At 37.6% G+C, this 24,645-nt stretch overlaps 1 long non-coding RNA gene across 2 annotated transcripts in view; it reads right to left on the bottom strand.

Annotated features, from left to right (window-relative positions):
- Positions 1 to 24,645, bottom strand: part of LOC111828183 — a 39,049-nt gene that overhangs the window by 8,524 nt on the left and 5,880 nt on the right. For both annotated transcript variants that reach the window (XR_002831966.1, XR_002831965.1), the window contains exon 2: positions 12,870 to 12,964. This is a non-coding gene — a long non-coding RNA (uncharacterized LOC111828183). The remainder of the gene's footprint in view (positions 1 to 12,869; positions 12,965 to 24,645) is intronic.

Here is a 24,645-nt window from a genome sequence, read left to right as displayed (position 1 = left end):
GAAAAATATATTCCAAATTTTGTTGGTTGTATAATGGTTATGTTTAAATTATTAACACCTAAGAAATTGGGTGAAGGGTACATATAATATGCTGTAGTATTTTATAGTTTTTTTTTTACAAGTATGAGATTATTTCAAATTAAAATATTAAAAAATTAAAAATTAATAAAATATTAATTGAAATGTATCTGCATTACATGAAAAATCTCCTAATTGCTTCTAGCATAATTTATTAAATTGTACTAAAATTTACAAGGGTTCAATTAAAAAATATCTTAATTCTAAATGATATAATAGAAAATATATAATAGTGCAGTTATAAGCACTTATCTGAAAATAAAAATTTAAAGAAGTGAATTTAAAGAAGGGATTAGCCAAAGAAAATATATGCACAACCCTTGGACACAGACAACAGTATGGTGATGGCCAGAGAGAAGTGGGGGGCAAGAGCTGGGTAGAGGGGGCAAAAGGGGAAATAGGGACATCTTATATAATAATAATAAAAGGCTAATATGCACATTGACTGAACGGCAGAATGACCGTTTACTATGATGCGCACTGGTCGCCAGGGGGCAGACCCTCAATGCAGGAGCTGCCCCCTGGTGGTCAGTGCACTTCCATAGGGGGAGTGCCACTCAGCCAGAAGCTGGCTCATGGCTGGCCAGCGCAGTGGTGGTGGCAGGAGCCTCTCCCACCTCTGTGGCAGCACTAAGAATGTCCAACTAACAGTTTAGACCCGATCCCTTGGGGGCCTAAGCCTTTAGCCGGACATCCCCTGAGGGCTCCCTGGCTGCCAGAAGGATTCTGACTGCAAGCTTAGGCCTGATCCCCTGGGGAGTGGGCCTAAATCGACAGGTGGACATCCCCCAAGGGGTCCTGGACTGTGAATGGGCGCAGGCAGGGCTAAGGGACCTTCCCCCCCCACAAGTGCACAAATTTTTGTGCACCGGGCCTCTAGTATTATATGTACTATTTTGACATGTAATTTTTTGTAGTAATGTAATTACTGCACGAATCTTCTAATTAATTTCCTTTCAATGTGCTCAAATCCATGCACCAGGCCACTAGTTTATATATAAATACTTTTAAATTATTTTATTCAGTCATTTACCTTGTAGAATTTGGTCTATGGGAACTAATAATAGTACATGGAAAATGTTTCTTATGAAGATGAAAATTATTTTAAGAACATAAATAAAAAAACATTTACACTTCTGTCAACATGGTTTAAAAATATGTGATCCATCTGCAGAATGAACTATTACATAACTAAAAAAGTTTTATGAGGGTATCTTATAAAGTGAAAAATATGCCTGAGTTCCCATCAAATGAAAAAATAATGTTTATAGAACATTATACCAAACTTGGCTCTCTTTCCATGAAAGTTTTTATGAATACATAGAGAAAATACTTAAAAATACTCTCTAATATAGCAACTATTGTTATCTTCCTTAGGTGAAAGTTTAATATGTCATTTTTATGATCTACACTAAATATAGATTTGTTTTTATGATCAAGCAGAAAATTGATAGGAAAAAAACTCAGCTACAATGTAACCTCCTCCACAAAGCTTTGGTCCAACTGCCTAATCAGAATGGGTAGCTTCTTCCTCTATATTCTCATAGCATGTTTACTCTTTAAACATGTTCTGATGCTTTATGGACCTCTTTTTCCACTTGACTGAGATACTTCAACGTGCAGTTATTTCATATGCATGTCCCCCCTTTTGCTCTTCCATTACCAATTCAAACCCTGGAATAGAGTAGGTGCTCTGTGTTATTATTTGAACTGTGTCACCCAAAAGATATGTAGAAGTCCTCTGAATGCAGTAATATCTGAAAATAAGGTCTTTATAGATGCAATCAAGTTAGGATAATATCATTAGGGTGAGCCAAAATCCAATATGACTGGTGTCCTTATAAAAAGAGAAGACAGCCTGGCCAGTGTGGCTCAGTGATTGAGCGTTGACCTATGAACCTGGAGGTCACGGGTTCTATTCCCAGTCAGGGCATATGCCCGGGGTTGCGGGCTCGATCCCCAGTGTGGGGAATGTGGGAGGCAGCCGATCAATGATTCTCTGATTCTCTCATCATTGATGTTTCTCTCTCTCTCTCTCCCTCTCCCTTCCTGTCTGAAATAAATAAATTCAATAAAAATATTTTTAAAAAGAGAGAGAGAGAAAAGATAGTCACACACGCAAAGGGGAATACCATATGATGATGGAGGCAGAGACGGAGTGATGTATATGCAGACTAAGGAATGGCAAGGATTGCTGGCAACACTGGAGGTTAAGGAAGCGCATACAACAGATTTCTCTCTTCAAGCCTTCAGAGAGAATGGCCCTCCCAACACCTTGAGTTTTGGACTTTTAGCCTCCAAAACTGGTAGAGAATAAATATCTTTTGTTATAAGCAATTCAGCTGTGGAACTTCATTATAGAAACCCTAGAAAATGAATATGCTCAGTGAATAATTGTTGAATAATGAATGGATTGCTTCTGATGACCTCCAGGGATAAATTTAGAACCAGTGCATAGATTGTAGAGGAAGAAGATGCTTACTCTATGTTAGAACTTAGAGCCAAAGTAGCTCAGAGATAGGATGACTACCTAAGGAGGTACTGAGTTCCTCCTCCTGGCAAGGAATACAAGCCTTTGCTAAATGCCTGATGGGCTATACCAGTGGTCGGCAAACTGCGGCTCGCAAGACACATGCAGCTCTTTGGCCCCTTGAGTGTGGCTCTTCCACAAAATACCACGTGTGGGCGCGCACGTACAGTGTGATTGAAACTTCGTATCCCATGCGCAGAAGTCAGTATTTTGTAGAAGAGCCACACTCAAGGGGCCAAAGAGCCCCATGTGGCTCACAAGCCGCAGTTTGCCGACCACTGGGCTATACAAAGAAAATTCAAGCTACAGATAGACTCTCAGCTAAATTTTAATTTCAAATTAAAATATAACTAATTACTATTTGGAAGTCTACTCCGAGATCCATTGAAATGAGTAAGTAAAGCAAGTCATCCTGGTTTTAATGGGGCCAGGTGATGTTAGCACCATCTACTGGTATTGAACAATGCTACAAATGTGATAGCATGAAAGTTGCCTGGGACAGCACATAACATGTATTAAAAAATATATAACACTTTCCCTTTCCCTTTTCCAGAAGGTAAAAACAAGTAAACAAACAAATTTAAAAACACCTGACTGTTTTAAAGTTTCCAAATTTAATTTATTTAAAATAAATTCCTATATCTGACAAAGGTAATTCATTCCTATATCTGGCAAAGGTAATACACAAAGTTCACTCTAAACACTACTTTAGGCTTAGTATTATCTCTTTAGAGTAGAAAGAGTTGCAATTTGTGTAAAACTGTGACAAAATACAAGATTATAATTCAATGGAACAAATACGTGTTGAGTCCTTAATATGAGTCAAAATAATGCCAAATTATACAAATATAACTTATTTTTTACAACAAATTCCAATCATTGGAATAAAAAGTCTTTCTGTATTGTGCTTGAATGTTAGAAAATATAAAACTATATTTAACTGTAAGTTTTTGATAAATATAGGGGTTGAAACATCCTTCAAATAACTAGGATGGTTACAGCTCATCTTCAGTGCTTTTTGTGAACTATTATTTTCTGAAAATAAGACTAATATAGTCACAAAAACATATGTGAATATTGTATGTTGTGTATGTGTCCATATATACAAATATCCATAGACTTATAAAGGCTCCAAATTGCTGTAGTTTAGGCTATAAACACATATCCACTCACATTTTAACCGGTTATGATCCATCTCTGTAAGAATTCATTTTTCATAAAATGTTCCCTAACTACCACAGCTTTATTATTTTCTTCCTGCTCTGCCCCCTCCAAGAAATATTTTATTTATTTATTTATTTATTTATTTATTTATTTATTTATTTATTTATAATCTTTATTGTTGAGAGTATTACATAATAGATCACCCTATTTCGCCCATTAACCTCCCATCCCCCACAAACCCTCATAACCCCATTGTCTGTGTCTAAAGGTTATACGTAAATGCATACAGGTTCATTGGTTGATCTCTTTCCACCCACCTTCCCCAGCCTTCCCTCTGAGGTTCAACCTTCTGTTCATGCTTCTATGTCTCTGGGTCTATTTTTGATCAATAGTTTATTGGGTTCATTAGATTCCACATATGAGTGATATCATATGATAGTTACCTTTCTCTGATTGGCTCATTTCACTTTGTATAATTCTCTCCAGGTCCAGCCATGGTGTTGCAAATGGGAAGAGGTCTTTCTTTTTTATTGCCACGTATTATATTCCATTGTGTAAATATATTACAGCTTTTTTATCCACTCATCTGCTGATGGGCACTTAGGTTGTTTCCAAATCTTAGCTACTCTAAGTTGCACTGCTATGAACATAGGGGTGCATATATTCTTTCTGATGAGTGTTCCAGGTTTCTTAGGATATATTCCTAGAAGTGGGATGACTGGGTCAAATGGCAGTTCCATTTTTAATTTTCTGAGGAAACTCCATACTATTTTCCATAATGGCTGTAACAGTGTGCATTCCCACCAGCAGTATATGAGGGTTCCCTTTTCTCCACAACCTCACCAACACTTGTCATTTGTTGATTTATTGATGATAGCCATTCTGACAGGTGTGAGATGATATCTCATTGCTGTTTTGATTTGCAACTCTCAGATGATTAGTGACTATTTTTTAATGTCTCTTGGTTTTCTGTATGTCCACTTTGGAGAAGTATGTACTTAGGTCTTTTGCCCATTTTTAAATTGAATTGTTTGTCTTCCTTTTGTTAAGTTGTATGAGATCCTTATGTTTTGGAGATTAACTCCTTACCGGATGTATTATTGGCAAATATGTTCTCCCATGCAATGGGCTTTCTTGTTATTTTGATGATGGTTTCCTTTGCCATGCAGAAGCTTTTTATTTTCATGTAGTCCCATTTGTTTATTTTCTCCTTAGTTTCCATTGTCCTATGAGATGTATCGGTAAACATATTGCTATGGTAGATGTCTGAGATTTTGCTGGCTATGGTTTCTTCTAGGACTTTTATGGCTTCACATCTTATATTTAAGTCTTTTAACCATTTTGAGTTTATTCTTGTATATGGTCTAAGTTGGTGGTCTAGTTTCATTTTTTTTGCATGCACCCCCTCCAGGAAATATTTAGAAGCAAACATTATATTACATAATGTTACTGTTTTTTAATCTGTATCCTATGAAGTAATAGACAATGAAATTACACCAAATTCACACCCAAATAACTCCTGGGAAAGGTCATGTATGTGTCCCATGCAAAGGTTAGTTCATTGTTTCAACACTAAGAAACTATAGTCACAGTTAGATAAGAGTACTGTCTGATAAATGGCCCTTTAAAATATGCTCCAAACTGGGCTGGGAACACTGAAATGTTAGGTCTCCTTCAGCAATGTTGACCCAAATTCATGAATCTTTCAGATTATGTCTGTATAGAGTTGCTGACTCAAGTAATTTGTTCAAATAGGCTCTGTGCTACTTTTCTGTGTTGCTCCAACAAAAATATTTTCAAGAGCAAGGAAATTTTTTTCTTGGGGAACATTTTTACACAGTGAAAATTTTATTTCATTAATGCTGCCTTTTGGATCTAAATAAGCTATGAAATTGAAGAAGGAAAATAAATACTTAAACACTTCTATAAATTTAGTTCTCTTTTTGATAAGTTCCCTTAGTGACATCTCCCACACTCAGTTCTCTCCATGAAAAGGTATGACAACAGCATAGTAATTAAAACACAGGTGAGAAAAAAAGATGATAAACTGATTTGAGATCTCTATTAGATTTGTGTGAATTCCAATGTGCACTATTACAGTAAGATGTTGGGGATACAGCACAGGTTTTAGAATCAAACAGACCAGCACTAACACAAGTGGCACAGAAACAATATATATCTGATTAGGGCTAATCCACTCACAAAGGCCTCCTATGTCTTTAACATATAAGAGTACCTCACACACATGTGCACTGAACCCAACTCCTTCCTGGTAGTATAGAAGCAGGGCGACGTTTCATTTGAGAACATCCATCTAGTTTCTTTGCCTTATTTTACCCCTACCAAATTGTATATAACAAATAATTTACATGGACCTGGATTTATTTAGAATAAGCCAATCAAATAGCTATTATATGACCATTCTTCAAAAACAGGAATTTTATGGGATTCAAACAAATAGTTAAGATACATTCAGTTATGATGGGAGTCTATTGATAAATATTAATTAGGAATTTGGAAGTTTGAATAGGGAAGTTCAAATGATCTAGTAAGAAGATGCTCCATAGGGATATCTTATTATTTACATAAAATTATCACTTAATTTTTAATTCACTCTTTAATAGGTCAAACACTTATTTAGCACTATGGTGTGCTTGGGCACTTTCTTAGGTTTTCAGGCTAGAAAAATGAATAAGATATAATTCCTGACCTTAAGGAACCTATAGTCTAATGGCTTATATTCCCATTGAATTTGAATTCAAACATTCAGTCTGTGATACCAACTAATTATTTATTTTAAAATCTATTTTCCTCTATTTTTTATAATTAAATGTAATTTTTTCTTTTAAAAAAGTAATATATGCTCACTACTTAAGAAATGTTACAGAAATATACATGTTAGAAAGTAAACTTCCTATACTGGTATCAGGGTTGGAATCATTTCAACATGACCATATTCTAGTGCTAAGTAATCATTAAGTGGCTAGCTAGCCTATATAATAAAAGCATAATATGCAAATCGACCCAATGGCAGAACAACCAGTCAGCGGGGGGCGGGGCCTGCAAGCAGGTGGCGCCAGGTCAGCCAAGGCACATGCCAGCCGGCAGAGGGAGGGAACTGCAATGAGGGTGGCAGCGAAGAGTGGCAGCAGAGAGGTGATGGGGGAGGCCGGCACCATCCCCGGATTGACCTGTCCAGTCACCTCCCACAGAGGCAGGCTGAGCGGCAACAGGGTGATGGGGGAGGCGTTGCCTCCCACAGAGGGAGGCCAGACTGCGGCTTATGCAGGCTTCCTGCAGGGAGCAGGCCTAAGTCCTCAGTAGGACATCCTCCATGTCCCCTCTTCCCTGTGTAGGGAGAATGAACTGGCTTTCTAATCTCCCCTGGGGACTTAGTCTACTGCCGGGAATATGGGGGTAAGGAATAAACAATGAAGTTCAAGAAATTCCTCTGCTGAAGGCATGTGCAGTAGAAACCAAGATGGTGGTGGTGGTGGTGGTGGTGCTTCTACTTTGAAGCATGCACAGGAGGAGTCAAAATAGTAACACAAAGGGCAGAGTCTAGCCTGGAAAACCTGGGGAAAAGACCAGATTGGATAGGGGGAGGAGCCAACACAAGCCTGTGAAAAGCCAGGAAAGATTGGTTAGTTTGAAAGAAAGCTTACCTCTTCCCAAGAGTGAGGTAAAATAATTAAAGCTTAACAAAGACCCATCTGGGTAGCACACGTTTGCCCATTTGCTCGCGTTTTCTCTCCATAGCAGCTGCACAACTCCAAGTGTGGCCTGTTGCAGGTGTAAGGGCCAGGCTACAAATGTGGGTCTGGAAGCAGCAAGCACAGTGCTGACCAGATCACACCTGGAAACAGAGACTAAAATAGCTGGATGGGGGCAGCGACTGCACTGGACTAAGCTTTGGTATGGACTGAACTGAACTACAAAAGCGTCAGGTGCCCTGGTGATGCTGGGCCAAATGGCACAGAACTTCTGGGCCCTCTCCCTTTTTCTGGACTTGGTGAAGACAAGGCTGGACTTTCGAAGCAGGAGGGAGCTAAGCCACGTGGTCGTGGATGAGACACTGGGCACCTGGGGACAGTCGTGTTTGTTCTAGCTCCAGTAAGTCTTACCATTACACCTCCTCCTCCAATGCATGGGTACCTGAAACACTTTCTTGTGATCCCGTAGAAGATAACTATTTCTACCAGCAATACCATCATCCCCCAGAAGCATTGGAATGGTTTGATTTTACTTTTTCAGAGATAATCTCTATCCCACAAGGTTAAGAACCATATGTAAAGGAATAGAGGCATATTGTGAAGGTGCTGAGATCCATCTGAGATACTCTAACATATTTGGAAAATCCTATTCCCTAATAATCAAAAACAATTAAGTCCCCAAGTAAATGTCCCAACTGTTTATATAAATTTGAAAAGAGCTAAGACTATCTTCTTGGCTGGCCTTTTCCTGGAGTGCCTATTCTCCCAGTCTATACCATTCATTTGTAAGAAAAAATTAGGAATGACTTTGAAATGTAGTGAGCACACTATCAAGTTCATCAATCCACATTATTTCTACCTTTGCCTTTCACTATATTATTTTACAGCACTGTAGAGATATAATTGTAGGAAACTGTTAGTAATGGAAATAATTTGTCTATAGAAATGCAAATTGTGTCCAGAGAAATGCCATTGATTATTGCCCTGTGGATACTGACCAGTTTTGCAATTTTGCACCCACTTGTAACAATCATGTCAGCAGTCCTTACCTGATCATAAAGATCTGATACTTTGAGTTTTCATTTTAGTGGTTTATAATATACTAGAAGCCCGGTGCCTGAAATTCGTGCACTGGTAGGGTCCCTAGGCCTGGCTGGCTATCAAGGCCAATTGGGGCCTTCTGGCTGCTGGCCAGGGCCTTCCTTCATTCTGTGCCGCCCCCTGGTGGTCAGCACACGTCATAACAAGTGATCGAACTCCCAGTCTCCCGGTTGAACTCCCGAGGGACACTTTGCATATTAGCCTTTTATATATATAGAAGACTACTTGTTCTCTCAATTAAAGAGTTAAATAAAAGATTTGACAGGTGTGCCCTCGTATTAGAATTGTGATCACAACCACTATTAAAGTTTATTCTTTCACCTGTTCATTTATCAAAGACTTATTGACTACATTAGATACCATATTTGTTAGAATATTAAACAAAACAGACACAATCCTTCTTTTTATAAAACATAGTTTAAAGGAAGAAGCAAAGAAGTAAACAGAGTCAAAGCAAGCAGGTACTTAAAGTATAGTGTCTTTGTGGTAGGCATCTTCTAACATAGCCCCAAAGATCCCAGTATGCTCCTATTCATGGGTTTATGCAATCTGATCCCTTTTAGTGTGGATTAGATGTATTGACATCTCTGTAAGCCAGCGGTTCTCAACCTGTGGGTCGAGACCCCTTTGGCAGTGGAACAACCCTTTCACAGGGGTCGCCTAAGACCATCTGGCATAGCAGATATTTACATTATGATTCATAACAGTAGCAACATTACAGTTATGAAGAAGCAACGAAAATAATTTTATGGTTGGGTCACAACATGAGGAACTGTATTTAAAGGGCCAGAAGGTTGAGAACCACTGGCTTATAGGATACCCCTGAGGAGATTTCTAAACCTGTGACCCTTAACTCCAGAGTTAATGGCACAGCCTGGAAAAAACGTAAAGTTCTAGCATTAGAATGACAATTGTGTGTGTGAGGGGGGCAGGTCAGGAATGAGTGAATAAAAGGGGGAAAAAAGAGCTAACACTAAGCTTCTTGACTTGGTGTAAAAGGGAAATGTAGGATCAATCTAGATAAATGGGAATTTTGAAGAGTCTTATGGTTTATGAATGTGAACATGGGGCTGCCCAGATAATTGACAGCTGATTAAGCATACTAATTTTTTCTTAAAATCATGTAACAATAAAATGAATCCAAACTATTCTTCCATTAGAACAGCAACCTAGAACAATCCTTAAATTTATCAAAACTGGACTTCTAACAGAAGTACTAAAATTTTCCACAAGGGTAAAGCAAAAGTATCACTTCCAGCATAACTTTATTCTCAATTATCAGATGCTACTTGCAGATGAATTGGATACAGTCCCATTCACATAGAGAACAGAAAAATAGAATGTTGGGGAACCAGCTAGAATTTTAAGAAATATTAATCATGCTCTGTTAACCATGACTGTTTGATCTGATTAAAGAAGGCATGTTCTAGCCTTGCTGATGGCTGCACTCAGGACCTTGGAGCTCACCTGGAAATGCAGTCCACCCTCCCCATTTCGAGCTGCCTGTTATCATGGAAAGATTAACAACTCTGCTGCAGAAACCAGAATCACCAGCCCTTGCATTATCACTAAGCCCTTTAAGATCCCCAGTCCTTTTGCATACCTACAGGCCTTTGCAAATCTCCAGCCTGCTTCCGTTAACTGTCCATTTGGCATACCCTTTGGCTATTTCCCCATGTAATCCTTTGTACTTCTACCAATATAAGCAGCCGGCTTATGGTGGGGTGCAGAGTAAATTTTTGTGGATGACCTGCTGCTCTCCCCATAATGCTGGCAGTATTGGAATAAACACTCATAATGATTGAACCCTGTCTCCGCTTAATTGGCTCAGGTAGTGACAGGCAACACGAACCCATTGTTTGTCTGGTTACACCATTCCCATAGAGAACAGAAAGATAAACATTGTTTTATAAACTAATGATGTGGATTTATTATTATCTCAAATCGTGAGCAGCCTGAGCAACAGCAGGCTCTGGCAGCTCATTATCTCCAGAAAAAAGAGTTACAGAACAACTTTTATATGTGAAAATAGTTACTTTGGAAGATATCCCAGAACTTTTAACTAGTTTATAAACAACAAGCCAATACATGTTGTCTCAGTCAGTTATCTTGATGAACATCGAACAAACAGGAGTTTGTTAGAAGATGTATGAGGAAGTAGCTCTCCCAAAAGTCAGGTATTTTATGGGTTCTAAAAGGAGGTGTTTTTTGTTTGTTTGTTTGTTTTTTAAGTTGTGTTTATGTGGTTGTTTATCTGAGGCAAGCATCTGGTAATAATCGCTTTAAATTATTTTCAAGCTAAATCAATTGCTGCCCTGCTACATAAAACAGAATTTTTGGATTCTATTCTATGTTCATCTGTGTGCTAGAGTAGACACAGTAATATATATTGGGGAGAACTTAAGCCCACTGCAAATATTTTTCTAATTCATTTCAAGTGGAGTAGATATGACAAAGGCCAGCATAGAAGCACATATATTTGAATACATATCTGCTTTGAGCCCCATCCTTGTTATTCTCTCTTCTTTGACCTCAGATCTAATATATCCTACCTAGTCACATTTTGTGTATCATTCATTGTAAGTAGTTATAAATCATTTTTGAAGATATAAATACATTTTGAAAGAAATTGATTATAAATATATTGCTTCAAATATATTTATATTTCTTGAAATATAAATTCAACTATTACTGTAAGTATAAATACATTCTGTTAAAAAAGAACAACAACAACAACAAAAAAGACAATAGGCCCCAAATGGAGTCATTTATGCTAAGGCCCAATGCTACCAAACTGAGGCTCAATTTAGTTTCATCTCTCAGAAATGGAATCTTAAACCAGTCAATCAAGAATTGCCTTACCAGCACTATTGGATAATCTGCCTGATAGACACCTGCCATCCCCTAAAGCAGCGGTTCTCAACCTGTGGGTCGCGACCCCTTTGGGGGTCGAATGACCTTTCACAGGAGTCTCCTAAGACCATCAGAAAACACATATATAATTACATATTGTTTTTGTGATTAATCACTATGCTTTAATTATGTTCAATTTGTAACAATGAAAATACATCCTGCTATCAGATATTTACATTATGATTCATAACAGCAGCAAAATTACAGTTATGAAGTAGCAATAAAAATAATTTTATGGTTGGGGGTCACCACAACATGAGGAACTGTATTAAAGGGTCTCGGCATTAGGAAGGTTGAGAACCACTGCCCTAAAGGAAAGTGACCTTGCAATAACCAATTCTACCCTTGCCCCCAGGATAACTTCTTTGTTCCCACTGCCTTCTGCCTATAAAAGTCGTTCATTTTATACAGATCCTCAGAGCTTCATTCTATGCACTAGATTGGCTGTTGACTGATCAAATCGATTTTTGCTCAAATAACTTCTTGAAATTTTTAATATACTTCAGTTTAACTTTTAACAATACACATTAAAACTTCTCCAAAAATTGCCTAATAACTTGTTCTCCCATTTCAATGGAATTATTTACTTGTAAACATAAGAAACATTCAAACCTATAGAGAATTTTTGTGAGTTTATTTGAGCCAAACTGTCACAATTTCTGGGAAGAAAAATCTTAAGGGATTGAGATAATGCTCCAGAGAATGTCAGTTTTGCATCTTTTTTTTTATACATTACCATCAAAAAAGAAGCAAGTGGGTTACATCAACTCTGTTGCTGATAGATTAGAGAGACAGGAGAAAGCAAAGTCATTGTGTGTGTGTGTGTGTGTGTGTGTGTGTGTGTGACCTCTGGGATTGGATGAAAAGTAAAATGATAGGCATGTACATCTTTACAATAGGTGGGTACAGGATACTTAGTAGTCAACAATTAATATGATAACAATAACAATGAGAGGATTTATGGTCTCTGCGCTGGTGCATTGGTTGTGCCTTTAAGAGGTCTGGAAAAAGGGGAGTTACCCTGACATTCCAAAGGAATGTTATTTTTAAAAAAATGCAAAAGACAATAGACAAGTTTAGTTAAAGATTGACTTTTGCAGGGAAGATTCCAGCCTAGGACATAGCTATCTGCCATAAACTGCTTTTAGTTAAAAAGTTTTAATTTCAGACCATCCTTTGTGTTTGTTTTAGGTCTCTGAGTTTTGCAAGATCACCAGAAGGCCTCTCCTGAGTTTGTCAGGTTAGCATATGATCTTTTTTCATCCACATACTGAATGAAGGTGCTACCTTCTTAGCTTAGAAACCACATTTAAAGCCTTTGAGTACCAAATATTTTGTTCTCTTAAATAGAAAAATTTTGTAATAGTCACCTTCCCAAAGGAGGCAGTATTGTCTTTCCAATAGTTTTCTTAATCCTCAAGCCATATGGCAATCCTTGTTATATCCCTGCACGTCAGTTATGGCCCTGGGGAATTTAGAGGAATTTTAATAATTCTGAAAGAAAATGTTTTGTGTATGTAATTAATTTTTAAAATCTTTATTATTGAAAGTATTACATGTCCCCTTTGTTCCCCCATTCATCCCTTCTGGCCAGCCCCAGGCCTTCACCACACTATTGTCTGTATCCATGGGTTATGCAGATATGCATATAAGTTCTTTGCTTAATCGCTTCTCACCCACCCACCCTCCCCCATCTTCCCTCTAAGATTCTATAGTTGGTTCTATACTTCTATGTCTCTGGATCTATTTTGTTCATCAGTTTATTTTGTTCATTAGATTCCACATATGAGTGAGATCATATGATACTTCTCTTTCTCTGACTGACTTATTTTACTTAGCATAATACTCTCCAGGTCCCTCCATGCTGTCTCAAAGGGTAAGAGATCCTTCTGTTTTACTGCTACATAGTATTCCATGGTATAAATGTACCAAAGCCTTTTTAAAATAAATAAATAAATAAATAAATAAATAAATAAATAAATAAATAAATAAAGGAGAGGAAGATAGAAACATCAATGATGAGAGAATCATTGATTGGCTGCCTCCTGCACGTCCCCTACTGGAGATCAAGCCCGCCACCCGGGCATGTGCCCTTGACCTGAATCGAACCTGGGACCCTTCAGTCCGTAGGCGGACACTCTATCCAGTAAGCCAAACCAGCCAGGGCAAGCTGTCAGTTGGACATCCCCTGAGGGCTCCCCGACTGTGAGAGGGCACCGGCTGGGCTAAGGGAACAACTCCCCACCCCCAGTGCACCAAGCCTCTAGTTTTACAATAACAAGAATACAGTTAATGAATAATACATTTTGGATGGGGGAAAAACAAAAGAGTGGAAGGAGGGTAAGAGATAAGAGTCTTCAGTTTCAACTTTACTAATTAACATTTGAGTAACCATAAACCTATTACTAATTCATATTTATGAGTTACAAAGTGTATTTGCTTTAGCAGGAAGGCATAACCAAATGTCTATAAAATATGCTGAATTGTTCTGTCACTTATCTCTGTTTTGTTGAGATCATTAACATTCTTTGAAGCCAAATGTAGCAGATGTATAAACTTGCAGATATTTCTCATTGTCCCTATTAGCTCGACACATCGATTTGCAAGATGAATATTTATTTCTAATACTGCAAACTTACCCGTGCTATGACCCCATTTTTTACACCAGATACTTATTTCTGAAGAAATTCAAGAGATGATTTAGACCAATTCCTCTTTGCACAGATAAAGAAATTAAGGTTTTGATAGGTTTAGCACCTTATCCAAGGTAATGAAGCTAATTGCGGAAGATGATTCTAGAACACTCAGCTGCTGAGAAAATAACTAATTCCAAGGTCATATCATAACTTACTATCTGAGACTAACACACCATCAAGAGTATTGAGCCTCTTGGGACCAATCGCATTATACTTCACATCCCCGTGTACCTCACTAATCTGCAGTATCAGCCTTTCCACACCATTTTCTCACAAACTCTTAACCCACATGCTCTGTTTATCTTCCCTCCTTTCTTCCCTTCTGAAACAAACCCTTCCAGTGTCTCTTGTGACCCCAATCTGTAATCAGCAGTTCCCTTTACTCCAAATATTCCCTTCACTTCCTTGAAACCTACCTGAGCCCTGAGTGAACACTGAATGTCAGGGCCAGCTGAGGTAGGTGCATCTCTTGCTCCCCATTGCTTCTTCCAAATTATCTCACCTCTTCCCTCCAGCAAAAATCACTGCTCTTTTAATGCTGATGTCATCTGGATATACCACTGTTTCCTACTTCTAGTCACAACTCCTCATTCAGTCTTCTGTTCCTAGCAGAGTCTTCCATTCCCTTCCTTTATCCTTGGTGATTTCAATACCTAAGTGGGTGACCATCAAAAATCCCCAGCTTCACAGTTTCTTGATTTCCATATTCCATTGACATTTTCCTTTTTCAACTTCAGTCACCCACCCATTGTATGGTCATATCCTAGACCTTTATATCTGTTACAAAATTACAAACCTTTTCAAATTTCAGATAAAAAAAGTCTTTGTTTTCTGCTATAACCTCCCATGCATTCAGGTCATTGATAGAATTCCATGAAACTATATAATTCTTCAACAATGTGGGAACATTTGATCCCTTGATCCCACCACTTTATGATCCAGCAGTCTCCTCCTGTCATTATTCCCCATCTTGTTCAGCAATTCCATTATCACCAATATGCCTTTGCAAATACTTCCAACTCCTTGTTCCTTCTTTCTCTCAATTTAGCTCACTTTACAAAACCCCAATCCATGTATAACCTCACCTTGCTTCAGACTTTCTCCTTGTTTTCACCTAAACAGGAAAGTGTTAGTAATCACAGAAATAACATAATCAGGTGACTAATTTAACTTTAAATTCATAATTTCAGGTCACAGTTTGAAACTTGATATGGCCCAGAAATCTTGTTACATTTCTCTAAGTTTATTTTTCTGCTCCCCAGAATGATCATATTGATCTCTCTCTTCATCCTCTACCCATCGCTTCTACCTTATCTCTCAGCAGGTATCCTTGCGCATAGTTTATTGAGAATATAGGCCTATCAGTTGGAAGTGGCCTCATCTTCCCATGACAAAACTTCCAAGTCTACCTGCCACTGAACCATCTTCCCATGTGCATCAAATGAGGAGATATCATGGACACACCAGAATATAGATGAGAACTGCAGAAACTGAGGCAATTAAACTTAAGTGTTAAATTAGGGAGGATGCCAAATTTAGAAGGATGGTGAACATTATGTTTTGGAGAAAATGGAAAGGCTTTGGTGAGGAGATACCTGAACTAAGTTGTGTTATAGGACAGGGGTCAGCAACCTAGAGCTCTTGAGTCTGTTGACTGGTTTTGTATGGATACCACCATGCCACAATGGTAGGGCTGAAGTGTTGCCACAGAAACCATATGACCAGCAAAGTCTAAAATATTTGCCATCTATCCCTTTACAGAAAAATTTACCAGCCTCTATTTTAGAAAGGTAACTCTGGCAGCATGATAGAGAATAAATAATAATGGGGACAAATTAGATGCACAGAAAATATTTGGAAGGAAATTTTGTTAGTTCAGATAAGAATGATGAAGGCCTGGTCTAAGCCAATGGTAGTGAACACGGAAGAGAAAAAAAATGAGAGGCAATTTGTGTACAGAATCAGAAGGATTCAATAAATAATTAGAGATGAGAAAAAAAGATAGAAATAATTTTATAAATTGACTCTAAGTTGTCTATCCTTGGTGAGAGTGGTAGAGTTCTTAATGGCAATAGGAGGAAAGTTTCCAGGAATAAAATGATTTTCATTTTGGACAAGTTCAATTATTACAAGAAATCTACATGGAGCTTTTTCAAATTATCCCCAAATTTATTTCTAAGGCTAATGGAGTTAGGGAGTTCATTGGTCTGTAACTGGCAGCTGCTGCTTTGGGAATAGATGAAATCACTAAAGAAATGTAAAATAAATAAAAATGTCTCTTAAAAGTCTGTACTAAGGAGTAGCAAACATGTATACACACAAAAATATGCACATATATGTTTAAAACAGCTTTATTCATAATTACCAAAACTTAGAAGCAACCAAGATGCCCTTCAGTAGGTGAATGGATAAAAAAAATAAAAATAAAACAAAAAACAGTGGTATACCCAGAAAATGGATTATTCAGCACTAAAACATAATGAGCTATCAAAACTTGAAAAGACCTCGAGAAAACTTAAATACATTTTACTAAGTGAAAGAAGCCATCTGAAAAGGCTGCATACTATATGATTTCTTGAACAGCAAAACCATGGAAACAATTAAAAGATCAGCGGTTGTCGGGGGTTGGGGGATGAATAGGTGGAACACAGAGGGTTTTTAGGAGAGTGAAACTATATGATACTATAATGATGGGCACATGTCATTATATATTTGCCCAAACCTATATATCATACAACAGCAGAAGTGAATGGTAATGTAAACTATAGATATTGGGTGATTACGATGTATCAGTAGGGAATGTTGATAAAGTTATGCATGGGTGGGTACAGAGGGTATATGGGAAATCTCTGTATTGTTATCTCAATTTAGCTGTGAACATAACATAACCTAAAATAATCTTAATTTAAAAAGTCTATATTTAAAGGGTAATTGAAACTATCAATTCATAAACAGAAAATTATAGAGAAGTTAAAATGAATTAGCCAATAGAGACATCTTAATAGGTAAATCTCAAATACATAATTTTCCAAAAAAAGAAATCTACAAAGGATGCTATACTATTTATGTGAAATTCTAAAACATAAAATAATGTGCATTGTATGCAGACATTTTATTTTATTTTTTATTTATTTATTTTTTAAATATATTTTATTGATTTTTTACAGAGAGGAAGGGAGAGGGATAGAGAGTTAGAAACATGGATGAGAGAGAAACATCGATCAGCTGCCTCCTGCACACTCCCCACTGGGGATGTGCACGCAACCAAGGTACATGCCCTTGACCGGAATCGAACCTGGGACCCTTGAGTCCGCAGGCCGATGCTCTATCCGCTGAGCCAAACTGGTCAGGGCTATGCAGACATTTTACTAAGTGAAAGAAGCCATCTGAAAAGGCTGCATACTATATGATTTCTTGAAAAGCAAAACCATGGAAACAATTAAAAGATCAGTGGTTATCAGGGATAGGGGGGATGAATAGGTGGAACACAGAGGGTTTTTAGGAGAGTGAAACTATATGATATAGAAAAGTACATTAATGATAATACAACTTCAGAATAGGAGAATAGGAGGAGAGGGAAAGACTAAGAAGTGTAGATTATAACTTTATCTGCCATCTTATATTTCCTTTAAAAAACAAAACAAAGCTTCCAGTAAAAGACACCAAAAGAGAGAGCGGGGGGGGGGGGGGACGGTATAAGCTGTCAGGAGGAAATCAAGAGGTTACAGTAGGTCCCAAACATCAGGAAAGGAAGGAGGTATGTTTTCCAAAGAAGGGCACAAAACATACCATCCATCTCGTAGACTAAGAGCCCTATCAGAAACATCAGAAAAAGTCTAAGCAGAATAATGGGGGTGGGAGCCAGATGGTGGCGGGTAGAGAGGAGAGGCTTAGCATTGAAGAAGTGGAGGCAGAGAAAATGGCTCTTTCAAAAAAGTTGGCAATGAAGAAGAGAAAGATACACAGTAGTTTGAATTAGAAATATTTACTTTGTCTGATGCTTCAATTTCAGGCCAGGTAGATATTCAAATAAGTCAACATTGTTTGCAAAACAATGAATCCTTATATTATCAGAAGGAAATGACAGAAATAAATATTTTTTCCTTAGGGAATATCTGCAAAGTATCTCATATATTAATTTGGTATAAAAATAACATTAAGAGGTTGGTTTAAATCACAAGTAACATGAAAAGTAGAGTTAGAGAAGTTGAGAAAAGGTGAGCCATGAAACACCTAGGGATTTTCAGGGTGTGTCATTCACCTAGACCAGTGGTCGGCAAACTGCGGCTCTCGAGCCACATGCGGCTCTTTGGCCCCTTGAGTGTGGCCACGAAGTTTCAATCGCACTGTACGTGCGTACCCGCACGTGGTATTTTGTGGAAGAGCCACACTCAAGGGGCCGCAGTTTGCCGACCACTGACCTAGACAGATCTCCACAAAGTGAGCATGTATCTTAATACAGTCTCCTGGCCCAGGATCTGTCCTTCAACCTTTCAGACATAGAAACTTAATCTCATCAATATGACTACAATGAACAAAGCTCATCACAGACTCCAACTGAAGCTGCTTTACTAGTACTTATTTATAATAAGGAATGTAATTGCCAAGCAGAGCAGATATATCAGGTTGAGCAGTAGTCCAATTATCACAAGGGTGTTTGGGAAACAAGAAAGCAGAACAAGGAGTTACCTTACTAGAATGTGTCATGACTACTGGCTTCCATGTAACAATACCATATCCTTGTCAAGTGGCTCCTTGAACCAGCTGAACAGAACATTCTCTCTCCAGGTGAAGACATGCTCTCACAAATTTCCTTTTGCTACACCTTTATTTCTAAACATACTTCATCTAAAGCACAAATCCATTACTCACAAATGTTAATACTTCTCTGCCTAAGAGCAGATACATTCCTTTCAGATGACTGCTGTTCCCTGCACTACACTTACTGTTTAATTTTGGAGCTCTTTGAGGACATTTAAGATTATTTGCATATAGAAGATAACATTTCGTTCCGATTTACGATTCCACTGGCACATGCTGAAGGGCAGTGTCAACATTCCCCAAATGTCAGTCATACCTGTACCACTTTCACAATTGTTCCTATATCTGAGGACAACTCTTTTGCTATTTATTTTTCTTCAAATAAATTTACTTCTTTACCAAAATTATTTTTCAAGGATACTTTATCTTACTACCATTAATTAGCAACCCACTCTATACTTGACATAGTAAAAATAACCAATAAGAATAAAAATATCCTTAAATAATTCACTGGTTTCACTACTTCTATACATTTCCATGCTACCATTTATTCCCACAGCTGCTAAAATATGACATATTGTTTTCTATCTTATGTAAGGTCTAATATAGCCCATGCAATCCTTGCCTGTTACTAAAATTGCAGTGTTATAATATCAGCACTGTTCTGATTCATCAAACCCTGACGTGAATACAAGTTCAACCTTTGAAAGAAAAAAATTTTAAAAATGATAGAAAATATGAGTTGTTTATATGGAATGTTCCTTAGGATAATATCTTTAAAATGAGACAAATTCTCTGTGGAAATAATCTAGCCTGTCTTTCGTGAAATTCTTTAAGATTCTGATGGTGCACTTAAATGTCTGTCATTAAATCATTTATTGCTGCGTAGGTGGCTAGTTTTAAAACATTTTCTGAGACATAAAAAAGTATAGCTTTTCTGGACCTACAACAAAATGTTTATTTTGCACAGCTCATTCTATTCAATATGTGTAGCCCCCTAAGATCTAGTAAAGTGTTAAATAATTATTAAGGAAAGCAGAAGAATGACAAATTATGGGGTTTGTAGGCAAAGGTACAAAGACTATATTTTCAGAGGCTATTTGAAAATATACAAGGGAGTTGATTAGGTACAGACAACAGTAAGAAAAGCCTTAGAAAAGCTTCTCTGATCTTTGAATTAGCAGGGGCACTGGGTAATGCTCTTTGTCCAAAGAGCTTGTGAGCATAAATCCCTAGAAAAGATTTGTAGGACATCTCACTAAAAAATAGCAATTGTAAATACTGTATGTCTTTAAGTCTTTATTTCCAAACTTAGGTTCATGGTTATATAAAAAAAACCTCAAGCAAATTCAAAATGAAAATTTTTTTATGTATTATTGGTATTATATACAGAGATTATGATCCAACTCAATATAACTAGATCTATGAGTTACTTAGGCATCTTAATATTGGAACTTTGCTGCATTCGTTTTAAAAACATCTTAGGGAAGAATGGATATTTGTTGACTCCTTCCTTAGCATCCATTTCCCCTTTCTAATGAGGACCTCATTTTCTATAGGAGAAATAACACAGCCCCACTACAAAGCAGGGATGTGATTTGAAAGGATAGATCCCACCACCAGGGTAAGTTCAGCAGAGTATCTTACACCTAACCACAGTGATTAGTTCATGGATGGCAAATTATGGGGTTTGTAGGCAAAGGTACAAAGACTATATTTTCAGAGGCTATTTGAAAATATACAGGGAAGCTGATCAGGGTACAGACAACATAGTAAGAAAAGCCTTAGAAAAGCTTCTCTGATCTATGAATTAGCAGGGGCACTGGGTAATGCTCTTTGTCCAAAGAGCTTGTGAGCATAAATCCCTAGAAAAGATTTGCGGGACATCTCACTAAAAAATAGCAATTGTAAATACTGTATGTCTTTAAGTCTTTATTTCCAAACTTAGGTTCATGGTTATATAAAAATCACATTTTGACCAATGAAATGCGATAGAGCTTCACTAAAAACTCCTATAAAGTTTCTTTTTTCTTCTGTAGTGGCTTTAGAACTTCAGATTACAATGTAAGAAGAGTGTGAGGTCCATTAATGCCACCATGAGCGGATCTAGCATGAAAATGAGTCTAGCACCTGGAGGAGGACAGAGTTGCAAGAATCAAAATGGAGTTGATGTCCCTATGTCATCATGGACGTATGAATCAAAACTTCCCAATAGCTTAAAATCAAACAGTCTATGGGCAATTCAGTTACATGAATCTACATATACCTCCACATTTTTTTCTTTCTTAATCCTTTTGATTCAGGTTTTCTGTTACTTGTAACCAAAAGCTTCCCAGTCATTATAGGGAGATAATCTGAAACATCAGAGGAAGTATTCGGCTCAGGAGGCCTGAGTTCTGAATTAGTACTACCAGTGAGTGTTTGTGTGATCTTAAGCAAGTTCTTTAACCAAATCCTTTAATGGTTTTAACCATGAGTAAAAGGAGAGCAGTAGTTCTAGATGCTTCCACCAATTCTACTCCTCTTCCCAGGCACACACAAGTGACTACATTTTCTAGTCTCATGTGCAGTTTGGTTAGGGAATTATGACTCAGTTCTAGACAATGGGATATAGAGCAAAGTGATAAAACCTACACAAGGTGTACCCTTCTAAAATATATGATTCCAAAGTTCTCTATTTCCTTTCTGCAGCGACTACAAGTGTAAATATTAATGATGACAGAATCCTAGCTTAGATCCCTGAGTCTTTATTAGAAGGGCATCATCCAAAGGAGCTGCTCAATCCACATGAGACTCTAGGTCAGCGGTTCTCAACCTGTGGGTCGCGACCCCTTTGGCGGTCGAACTACCCTTTCACAGGGGTTGCCCAAGACCATCCTGCATATCAGATATTTACGTTACGATTCATAACAGTAGCAACATTACAGTTATGAAGTAGCAACGAAAATAATTTTATGGTTGGGTCACAACATGAGGAACTGTATTTAAAGGGTCAGAAGGTTGAGAACCACTGCTCTAGGTGAATAAGAAATAAATTTTGGCCGAAACCGGTTTGGCTGAGTGGATAGAGCGTCGGCCTGCGGACTGAAAGGTCCCAGGTTTGATTCCGGTCGAGGGCATGTACCTGGGTTGCGGGCACATCCCCAGTGGGAGATGTGCAGGAGGCAGCTGATCGATGTTTCTCTCTCATCGATGTTTCTAACTCTCTATCCCTCTCCCTTCCTCTCTGTAAAAAATCAATAAAATATATTTTAAAAAAAAAATTAAAAAAAAAAAGAAATAAATTTTGTTTAATGACAGAGATCTGGGAGTTTTTTATAGCACTTAACTATACACTAAGATTTGTTTTTCATTTCAAAAACTAAGTATAAATTAGGATGGAGGTACTAAACTATGCGTAATTTCAATTTAAATTATCAGTCACATAATATTGAATCAAGGCCATTTTGTCAATGCAATTGACAAACAGTTTCTTTAATGTTTGTCTTTTATTTTTTTCAGGATAACTTGTAATGGTTGTCAAGGTAACTGGGCATCAGAAAAATACTACTACATGAAGAACCATATTTCTTGACCATTATCAGTTCTACAAATAAATGTTCATTGGTGAAGCAGAAAGCCAGACACTGTGATGATCAGAAACACATTGTAAAGTTGTCTAGTTTTATAGATAGTTTATGCAAATTAGGTTGGAAACTAGAGAAAGAGAATTTTGAATGAATTAGGTAGATTAGAGTGTGATGATTCAGGGTGAAGTAGTATAGGCATCCTGTGGATGGGCCTGAACCTGTTCCTCAGCAGGTGAAAAGCCACAGCAGAGCCTTGAGGAGAGAATATGGCATGATTTATAGGGACAGGCCAAGAGGTGAAATGATTGAGATAGCAAGAATATTTTCTAGGTCAAAGTTGAGCAAACCATTCCATTGACCTAGGCAAGAGGCAGCATTCAATTCATAACTGATTACTAAACCAATCTGGAAACTTTATATCAGTCTTCTAAATTGGATTTATTTTGTCTTTCCTAACCAGTCCCAGATGTGTGCCTATCACTCTACCTCTTAGACACAAGGAATATTTATTATGTAGTGCTAAAACTGGATCCTCCCAATTTCTTTGTTTCTCTCCAAGATCCTGCACCCATTAAAACATGAGCTAAGTGTACATAACTTATTCCTGTGTCTCCCAACCCAAACCCACAGGGAGAAAAACCTCCCTACTTCTACTTATTTTAGAAGTGATATAATTATAGCATAAACTCAAGAGCAGCTCTGGATATATATATTCTCCATAAAAATAGTAAACTTCTTAAGAAAACTATCTTATTTGATACTCTTCATCAAATAGCTATTTCTATATTTTTTGGCATGTCAGACTTTCATTAAAGATTTCTGAATAAGTAAACAAATTAAATTCCACCACAACAACTATATTTATAGATGGGTTTTCTGTGTGGGTGAGCGTGTGCGTGTGCGTGTGCGTGTGTGTGTGTGTGTGTGTGTGTGTGTGTGAGTGTGTGTGTGTGTTTCTTTGGAAGGGTTTACAGGGGAACACAGATTTAGGATAAAGTTTTGTCAACTCCTAGAATTCAGGTCAAACTGAAAATTTCTTATACGTTTACAATCATCTATTTGCATGGCATAGAAAAATATGAAGAGACTCTTTTTCTTTACCCATGTCTATGGTCTTGTATCTAAACTCAGTACAGGGGGCCAGCTACAGACAGAAGCAAGAATTGTTTTCACAATGATTCTCTGAGACCTGGGTATACATGTAGTCTTTTTTCAGAACCCAATAACAAGCTCTGATATAGACACAAGGAGGAAGCCTCATCATTTAAGATCTGAACACAATATAGCTTTACCTAAGAGAAGATACTGAGAATAAACTACTATTTCAGCAAACTTGGAAGCCTAAGGCTCTAGAAGTTTTGGGAGACAGCCTCCTGCTCTCTCATTTCCCCGCTCTTCTAGAGATATGTATATTGTCACTGCAGGCATGAGTCATGGTGCTGGCAGAAAGGGCACCCTGAAGAGAATCCTCAAGGCTGCATGAGCAATAATGAATTCCGGAACAGAAGAAGTGAAAAGAGTCTTGGTGAGTTATTGTGAGACATCCCAGATGGACTCCCAGAAGTGACTTGGAAGACACTAAATGGGGGATGGAAATCCTGCTTGAGGCAGATTAGGCATGAATCAGAGAAATCTGAGTTGTTATTATATAAGTTCCTTTGGGCCCTCAAGCTATGACAGACACTAGGCAAACTTGAATTACAGATAGAATAAAGAACAGTTCAACAATAAAGTGTCCAAACAAATGTTTCAGACAATATAAGGGTTTGTTAATGTCACACAAAAATTCTTCTGTACAGTGAATAATCCTCTACAGGTCTTTTCTTACCCCTGCCCATATAACAAGAGAACTGCATTAATTACAAGTGAATGTCTTAACTGTACACTTTGTTGACATGAAGTAGAAAATATCTTTGACAAAATTGGAATTATCTTCTGACCTTCCTAACATTTTCTCACTGCAAATATACCCAAAACTTAAATGACCAGAAATTGAATTACTCACTGAAGTGAACACTGTCTGAGCTTTACCCAGATACCCTAAGATTGTCTTCATGGTTTCTGTGCACCTCTCCTGGCTTCATTAGTTTTGCTTCATGAGGCCAGGATCTGCTACTCTT

This window comes from Myotis lucifugus, unplaced genomic scaffold (assembly GCF_000147115.1).
Source record: "Myotis lucifugus unplaced genomic scaffold, Myoluc2.0 scaffold_293, whole genome shotgun sequence".
NCBI classification, from domain to species: domain Eukaryota; kingdom Metazoa; phylum Chordata; class Mammalia; order Chiroptera; family Vespertilionidae; genus Myotis; species Myotis lucifugus.
The sequence above is the reverse complement of the archived record's forward strand: the minus strand, read 5'-3'. Positions and strand labels throughout refer to the sequence as shown.